A 9,600-nucleotide genomic window follows, 5' to 3' on the forward strand; every position below is an offset into this window, starting at 1 on the left:
GCCCCTCCCTCTTGATCTTTGTGGTGTCTTATTCAGCTACTGTATAGGGCTCTTCACACTACTGAGCTGAGCTGTACTGAGCTGGCCTGGTTACTCATCCACCATAGTTGCTGGAAAGGACAATGTGAGAAGAAAATATCCAACCCTTACCCAGTACAGTTTTGGTTTGGATCTGCTAGTGTGAAAAGGGTATATGTGTCACCATGTGCTAGGCTTTAAAGGGATACTGTGAGATTCTGGGAGTAAAGCCATTGTCTAGTTCCCCCGTGTCAGGTGAACTTGTGGATACCATTTTTGTCTTTGCGTGCAGTATGAAGAAAGTTAGAGGTAGTTTTGTGAGCCAATGCTAACTAGAGTTAAGCAATGACCGGATGTCTACAGGTACAGTAGCATACTCACAGTACCTACGATTGTACGATTTCATCTGACTCTGGGTAAGTAGAAAAATTGCTTAATTGCTAGAATATCGCAGTATCCCTTTAAGGAGTTATTTTATTTAACTGGGTGTGTACCAAACAAGGTTACAAAAGCAAGGCTCAACAAAATACTATTGTGCAGCACCAACTTCCCTGGTTGTAAAGACCAGTGGACAATGGACACCAATGGACCCTGTGTATTTTGACCTCTCACTACCTATGCACATCAATGCCTGCACCTTTTTTACTACTAGTATGACTGAGCAGTGAGCAACACACTGCACTCACTATGGAAACAAGTAGGCCCTAGTGCCTATAAACAGTCTCACCCTTGTCCTACAAACAATGCTGTGCCTGTAGACAGTCGTTTCCCTGGACCTGTAAACTACACTGAGATTCTTTTCAAACACAGGAGCTAGCTACATACTAACCATGCTAAACTCTACCTGCATGGCATTTGGAAAGTATTCAGACCACTTGACTTTTCCCACATTTTGTTACATTAGTCTTATCAATCTGCACAAAATACCCCATAATGACAAAGCAAAAACCTTATATATATTATTTTTTTGTGCAAATGTATTAAACAGAAATACCTTATTTGCATAAGTATTCAGACCCTTTGCTATGAGAATCGAAATTGAGCTCACGTGCATCCTGTTTCCATTGATCATCCTTGAGATGTTTCTACAACTTGATTGGAGTCCACCTGTGGTAAATTCAATTGATTTGGAAAGGCACACACCTGTCTATATAAAGGTGCCACAGTTGACAGTGCATGTCAGAGCAAAAACCAAGCCATGAGGTCGAAGGAATTAGCTGTAGAACGCCAAGACAGGATTGTGCACAGTTCTGGGGAAGGGTACCAAAACATGTCTGCAGCATTGAAGGTCCTCAAGAACACAGTGGTCTCCATCCTTAAATGGAAGAAGTTTGGAACCACCAATAAGCTTTTTCTGCGGGGTTGTGTTGGTGGTGTAACTGTGTTAGAGCTGTCAAATCTGTGAGCTCTTGTGGTCATTGTCACAAACCACAGAAGTTCAGAACGAGAACTTGTAAGCTATATGGAAATGACACATTGTAATTCATTTTAAAGAAATAATAGATTAAAATCAGTGTATGGACTTGTAACACAGCTGCATGGGATTTCTACTCGTGCATCCAATGCCGATGTCTGCAATGGGTGACGGCAGGAGCCGCTTGTTGATTTGACAGCTCCATCACAGTTCACCCTCCTACACGCTTTAAATATTTTTTTAAAAAGCAATGAATAACTATTTGTCAGCTTACGCGGGTTACCGCTGATCTGATTGAATCTTGGCCTAAATGACTGCAACAAAGGTTATGCTCATTAGGGCACACTGTAGCAAAATGTTTTGCAAAGGAAAATGAGTTTTTCCATTTTTTTATATTGGGTAAGTTCAGATAGAGAACCACTCTGTTTTGTGCCTAATGAAATCGACCAAGCACTAGAAGAATTTGCGGTCCCCAAATCTTAACCTAGTTAAGCTGCAGGTGGCCCAGAACAAAGCAGCACGTTTTGCTCTTCATTGTAATCAGAGGGCTGATATAAATACTATGCATGGCAGTCTCTCTTGGCTAAGAGTTGAGGAGAGACTGACTGCATCACTTATTTTTATAAGAAACATTGTGTTGAAAATCCCAAATTGTTTACATAGTCAATTTACACACAGCTCTGACACACACACTTGTGCCACCAGGGGTCTTTTCATAGTCCCCAAATCCAGAACAAACTCAAGAAAATGTACAGTATTATATAGAGCCCTTATTGCATGGAGCTTCCTTCCATTTCATATTGCTCAAATAAACAGCAAACCTGGTTTCAAAAAACATAAAGCAAACCAGCACAACGCCTCTCCCCTATTTGACCTAGATAGTTTGTGTGTATGCATTGATATGTAGGCTACATGTGCCTTTTTAAAAATGTATGTAGTTCTGTTCTTGTCAAATGATGTTCTGTATTATATCATTCTGTATTATGTTTCATGTTTTGCGTGGACCGCAGGAATCCTAATAAAATACCAAATAACCAGTTGGGGAGGAAATGTAAGAACTGTCCTAGGGACCACTTCATCCTGCACAGCAAACACTGGTAGTTTTGATTTGACTGTGTATCAGGACCTTTGCTACGGGCCAGCTGCCGTTGTCACTTAACTGTGTTTGTTAGATCCCAACTTTGACCTTGGAATTCCTTTCATAAAACTGCGAGGGCTGGTTCTTTTAAAATAGCCACCAGACCCAATTGAGGGTGCACGTATCAAGTATCAATCAACACTGCTTAGATACTCTGCCTGTTATTCAGACAGAATAGAGAGTTGGGTCGTAATCAGTAGGCACAAAGAAAGTACCTCCCTGGAAAGAACAGCTATCTGAACAAGTAACTCCTTTTTGTTTTCTGTTGCAAAAACATTTTGCTATGGTGTGCCCTGATGGTGGAGCAGGAGCAGTAAATCAATGTGATTTATGAGATGCATGGATCTGGTGAGGCTACTGGGGTACAATGACTGAAATGACCTCTGCCAGCAATTCCATGATAGATTGGGAGCGTGCTATGGAATTCTGCTGCAGGTTGGTAGCCTACTTGCAATATATCATGTGAATTGATTTGATGAGATATTATTGGCATATCCGGTTTACAATTTCACATAACTTGCTAACAATTGAACAGCTGCACAAAGACGCCCATATCTCAGATAATTCAATCAGCTTGGTGTTCTATAAATGATTTAGATGTACACAACCTCACGGAACATAATGCATGAGATTGGTATTGTAAATTATAACTGACATTCTGAAAGGAGACAACTTATTGTAAGACATACCACCTTTATTAAATGCACAGTGTTACAAGGAACAATTCTATTTACTGCAGAGAAGTTACTCGCATGATGCACAACAATTTGATTGATAGAATTGAATGTTACGTAAGCAGTGACACTGAATCTGTTGGGAGAAAAAAAACACACACCGCAGCTTAGGGGCATCATACTCACAAACGTATGAACGTATACACTCTGACTCTCACTCAACATCATTCAGCCAGCAAGTAAAACATGTCTGCACAGGGATAAAAAAAATTATGCTTTTTCATATTTACAAAATAACCAGTGGCAATCCCCCCCATCCCGAGAGATTACATTCAAAAAAGATCCCATCCCTTATAGATTACATTCAAAATAATATACTATTATTCATGATGCAAAGTCACAGTTATTCATCTGAAAGAAGACCAATAGGCCAGAAATAGACGAGTGGTTGGGTGGTGAAATGATGGCCTCTGTCCCCATTGGTTCACCTGGTGGCTGGATTTGGTCCTTCGACGTTCCATGTGACCAAGACGTTATGGCCTTCTCACAGACAGACGGCACTCAGTCAGTCATAACCTCTATGGTCCTTCCACCAGATAGGAAAGAAGGGTGAGCTGGGATATAGGACTGAATCAGTTCCTTCTTCATAGAGAAAATACCCTTTTAAAGGAATCTCTTCTCGAGTTCCAGTTCCATCAAAAAATGTGATAGTATTCTCACTGATATGAACAAGCACAAATAAATGATATTTGTTTTTTTAGCACTAATACATTTGTATTTACATATTGCCAGTGGCCCATAACACATTTTTGTCACACGTTTTTTGACAAAGTACCTGTTTGAAACAGAATATACTATAGAACATATTATTAGTTTAGACAAATATACGAACTGTACATAATGGAATGCAGATTACAGGCTATTCCGAATATTCAGAGCAGACACACATGACTATAATAGAGAATGGTCTAAAATGCTGGAACTGGTCAAGAAAGAACCGACCATTGACAGATCATGGTCGCCAAACAAATATGTACACTTTTTCAGTGTTATGTTGCGGACAGTCCAACATAGCTGAGGGCAGGTTTTTGTGGTGCTTAGCAAAGAAAGCAACAGGGATGATGGCGATAATACAACAATTGAATTGACAGTGGCTCAAAGCATAGGAGTTTGGGTGTGCACTTCTGACTCACTAAAGAGCATTATGAAGTGAATCTATTGCCACAGCAAACATTAATACACTGGATAATCTCCATATCAAAAGCCAAAGGTTATGTGAACTGGGATCGTATGTACCGTAGTATCACTGATAAAACAGTGTAGAGATCATTTTTATGAGTAAGAGTTCGGCCGAGATTCTATCCAATTGCTCCTTTTCGGCTATGCATGTTAGCGTCGCCGTGGAGATTGCTTTCAAAGTAAACACTGCAGATGTCGGCTCAATTGGAAATGACCGTTAAATGCAAACTGCGCTACAACGTGGATCTTCCGTAGTCCGGATTGAACCCTGGCCTTAGCCTACTCCAGTAAAGACAGCATAGAGTTAGAGAAAGTGGAAAGATTTTCATTGATATCACTGCAGAAACAATCTGATTTGAAACGCCTTACATACATACACTTAGCAGATGCCTGTGACATTAATGGTCCTTTTCCATATTGACCAGTCATAATAGGGAATGCATGATCACCATGAAGATTCAGTCAAAAGCAGGGGAGATGGTGGTTGATAGGAAGTTGTTTAGGTAATTATATACAGTGAGGGAAAAAAGTATTTGATCCCCTGCTGATTTTGTACGTTTGCCCACTGACAAAGAAATGATCAGTCCTTATTTCCCTCATTAAAATGCAAATCAATTGATAACATTTTTGACATGCGTTTTTCTGGATTGTTTTGTTGTTATTCTGTCTCTCACTGTTCAAATAAACCTACCATTAAAATTATAGACTGATCATTTCTTTGTCAGTGGGCAAACGTACAAAATCAACAGGGGATCAAATACTTTTTCCCCCTCACTGTAGTGGTACATACTGCCTCAACTCTGTCAGAGTTACCAAGTCATCACATCCTTGATAGGACCTGTTCAGGAAGCCTCACAGCTCTACTGTACAACATGGGGGGATAAGACTTAAGCTACTCTCACAACTGATCCTAACCACTGCAATAGCTTATAGGACAAAGATCATCAACTACACTGAACAAAAATATAAATGCAAGATGTAAAGTGTTGGTCCCATGTTTCATGAGCTGAAATAAAAGATCCCAGAAATTGTCCATACGCACAAAAAGCTTATTTTGCTCAAATTTTGTGCAGAAATGTGTTTACATTTTTGTTAGTGAGCATTTATCCTTTGCCAAGATAATCCATCCACCTGGCAGGTGTGGCATGATCAATACACAGGTGAACCTTGTACTGAGGACAACAAAAGGCCACTCTAAAATGTGCAGTTTTGTCACAACACAATGCCACAGATGTCTCAAGTTTTGATGGAGTGTGCAATTGGTATACTGACTGCAGGAATGTCCACCAGAGTTGTTGCCAGATAATTGAATGTTAATTTCTAACGTAAGCCACCTCCGACATCATTTTAGAGAATTTGGCAGTACATCCAACTGGCCTCACAACCGCAGACCATGTGTAACCAAGCCAGCACAGAACCTCCACATCCGGCTTCTTCACCTGTGGGATCGTCTGAGACCAGCCACCCAGACAGCTGATGAAACTGAGGAGTATTTCTGTTTGTAATAAAGCCCTTTTGTGGACAACTCAGACGGCTGATTCAGATATAGCTGGCTTTAGATACTTACAATAGTTTTTCCACTCAGAAATCGACTGTTTGGAATTATGAATTTAAGATTTATTATTGTTGTTATTTTTGTTGGGTGGGCCTGGCTCCCCAGTGGGTGGGCCTGGCTCCCAAATTGGTGGGCCCATCCATGGCTGCGCCCCTGTCCAGTCATGTGAAATTCATAGATTAGGTCCTAATTTATTTATTTCAATTGACTGATTTCCTTATATAAACTGTAACTCAATAAAATCATTGAAATTGTTGCATGTTGCGTTTATATTTTTGTTCAGTATAGATTCAGCTGCGGGCCGATGTCTTCATTGAGCAGATGCTCAGGGGGCCGTAAACATAGTTATAAATAATTTGTAGACTACAAATAGACCGCATGAAGTCCAGACCTTGCTTACATTTGTATACGGTCACATACAGTTGAAGTTGGAAGTTTACATACACGTATATGCATAGTCACTTTAACTATACATTCATGTACATACTACCTCAATTGGGCCGACCAACTAGTGCTCCCACACATTGGCTAACCGGGCTATCTGCATTGTGTCCCACCCACCACTCGCCAACCTTTCTTTTACGCTACTGCTACTCTCTGTTCATCATATATGCATAGTCACTTTAACCATATCTACATGTACATACTACCTCAATCAGCCTGACTAACCAGTGTCTGTATGTAGCCTCGCTACTTTTATAGCCTCGCTACTGTATATAGCCTGTCTTTTTACTGTTGTTTTATTTCTTTACTTACCTTTTTTGCACTATTGGTTAGAGCCTTTAAGTAAGCATTTCACTGTAAGGTCTACACCTGTGTCACGCTCTGACCTAGGAGAGCTGTGTTTTCTCTGTGTAGTTAGGTCAGGGTGTGATAGGTGGGTAGGCATTCTATGCTTTGTGTTCTATGTTTTGGCCGGGTATGGTTTCCAATCAGAGGCAGCTGTCATTCGTTGTCTCTGATTGGAAGCCATACTTAGGCAGCCTATTTTTCCCTGTGTGTCATGGGATCTTGTTTTTGTGCAGCTGCGTTTGAGCAGCCCCAGAACGTCACGGTTTTTTCAGTTTCACCTGTTTCTTGTTTTGTTCGGGTTCACAAATTAAATATGTGGAACTACCGGCACGCTGCGCCTTGGCTGATTTATGACGGGGAATTCGAAGACAGCACTCGTGACAACCTGTTGTATTCAGCGCACGTGACAAATAAACTTTGATTTGACTTAGGTTGGAGTCATTAAAAATCATTTTTATCCATTCCACAAATTTCTTGTTAACAAACTATAGTTTTGTCAAGTTGGTTAGAACATCTACTTTGTGCATGGTTTTAATAATAATTTTTCCAACAATTGTTTACAGACAGATTATTTCACTTATAATTCACTGTATCACAATTCCAGTGGGTCAGAAGTTTACATACTATACACTAAGTTGACTGTGCCTTTAAACAGCTTGGAAAATTCCAGAAAATGACGTCATGGCTTTAGAAGCTTCCGATAGGCTAATTGACATCATTTGAGTCAATTGGAGGTGTACATGTGGATGTATTTCAAGGCCTACCTTCAAACTCAGTCCCACTTTGCTTGACATCATGGTAAAATAAAAACAAATCAGCCAAGACCTCAGAAAAAAATTGAAGACCTCCACAAGTCTGGTTCATCCTTGGGAGCAATTTCCAAATGCCTGAAGGTACCACATTCATCTGTACAAACAATAGTACCCAAGTATAAACACCATGGGACCATGCAGTCGTTATACCGCTCAGGAAGGAGACGCATTCTGTCTCCTAGAGATTAACGTACTTTGGTGCAAAAAGTGCAAATCAATCACTGAACAACAGGACCTTGTGAAGATGCTGGAGGAAATAGGTACAAAAGTACCTATATCCACAGTAAAACGAGTCCCATATCGACATAACCTGAAAGGCCACTCAGCACGGAAGAAGCCACTGCTCCAAAACCACCATAAAAAAAGCCAGACTACGGTTCGCAACTGCACATGGGGACAAAGATCGTACATTTTGGAGAAATGCCCTCGGGTCTGATGAAACAAAAATAGAACTGTTTGGCCATAATGACCATCGTTATGTTTAGAGGAAAAAGGGGGAGGCTTGCAAGCCGAAGAACACCATCCCAACCGTGAAGCACGGGGGTGGCAGCATCATGTTGTGGGGGTGCTTTGCTGCTGGAGGGACTGGTGCGCTTCACAAAATAGATGGCGTCATGAGGGAGGAAAATTATGTGGATATATTGAGGCAACATCAGTCAGGAAGTTAAAGCTTGGCCGCAAATGGGCCTTCCAAATGGAAAATGACCCCAAGCATACTTCCAAAGTTGTGGCAAAATGGCTTAAGGACAACAAAGTCAAGGTATTGGAGTGGACATCACAAAGCCCTGGCCTCAATCCTATAGAAAATTTGTGGGCAGAACTGAAAAGGCATGTGCGAGCAAGGAGGCCTACAAACCTGACTCAGTTACACCAGCTCTGTCAGGAGGAATGGGCCAAAATTCACCCAACATATTGTGGGAAGCTTGTGGAAGGCTACCTGAGACATTTGACCCAAGTTAAACAATTTAAAGGCAATGCTACTAAATACTAATTGAGTGTATGTAAACTTCTGACCCACTGGGAATGTGATGAAAGAAATCAAAGCTGAAATAAATCATTCTCTCTACTATTATTCTGACATTTCACATTCTTAAAAGAAAGTGGTGATCCTAACTGACCTAAGGCAGGGAATTTTTACTAGGATTAAATGTCAGGAATTGTGAAAAACTGAGTTTAAATGTATTTGGCTTAGGTGTATGTAAACTTTCGACTTCAACTGTATATCTCTATTATGCGTGGTAATACTTTGGGACATATTTACGAAATCAAAATCAATTGGGGCTGATTTCATGGTGTTTTTACATTCTTATGTCCAAAAATAAAAATATATAATTATTTTTTGATCAGAGAACTTGGGGGGCAAATAAAATCACCCACGGTTATAGGATATGATATATACTGTATATCAATCAATGTAAGATCACAGAATCACACCCTGGTTGCAATAATATGCTATACAAAATGGAAACAAGTAAATTAGTAATTTAAGTGCATAAATAGCTGAATTGGGGCATTCTACCAGAAAATCTTTTCTAACTCAAGGCTCATACTAAGAGCAGCGCCCATACTCTGTCGATTCATACAGCTGAAATAAATCAAATATCCTCAAAGGCAAAATCCATAATTTCCTATCAGCTTCAATATACTGTAACATTTTATCAATGTCAACAATAACTTCAACAACATTTGTAAAGCTGCCTTTGAAAATGCAAAACAAACAGTGTAGTAGAGTTATGGGCCACCAAAAGAATCATACGGTGGAGGATAAAGGGGATGCTCTATCAAAGCCATTGCTGGTGAATGTGCTCTTCACAAATTCAAAACAAAAGGACAATGTTATCCTATGCTCAACTTCCATACTGCTGTGATTTGAGTTGAGGCAACTCAAAGTTCTTCCCTGTTCCAACTTTATACTAGGATATTTTTCACTGTGCTTTAGTTATGCAGTTAAGACTGAC

Source organism: Salmo salar, chromosome 13 (genome assembly GCF_965601325.2).
Source record: "Salmo salar chromosome 13, fSalSal1, whole genome shotgun sequence".
Lineage (NCBI taxonomy): Eukaryota > Metazoa > Chordata > Actinopteri > Salmoniformes > Salmonidae > Salmo > Salmo salar.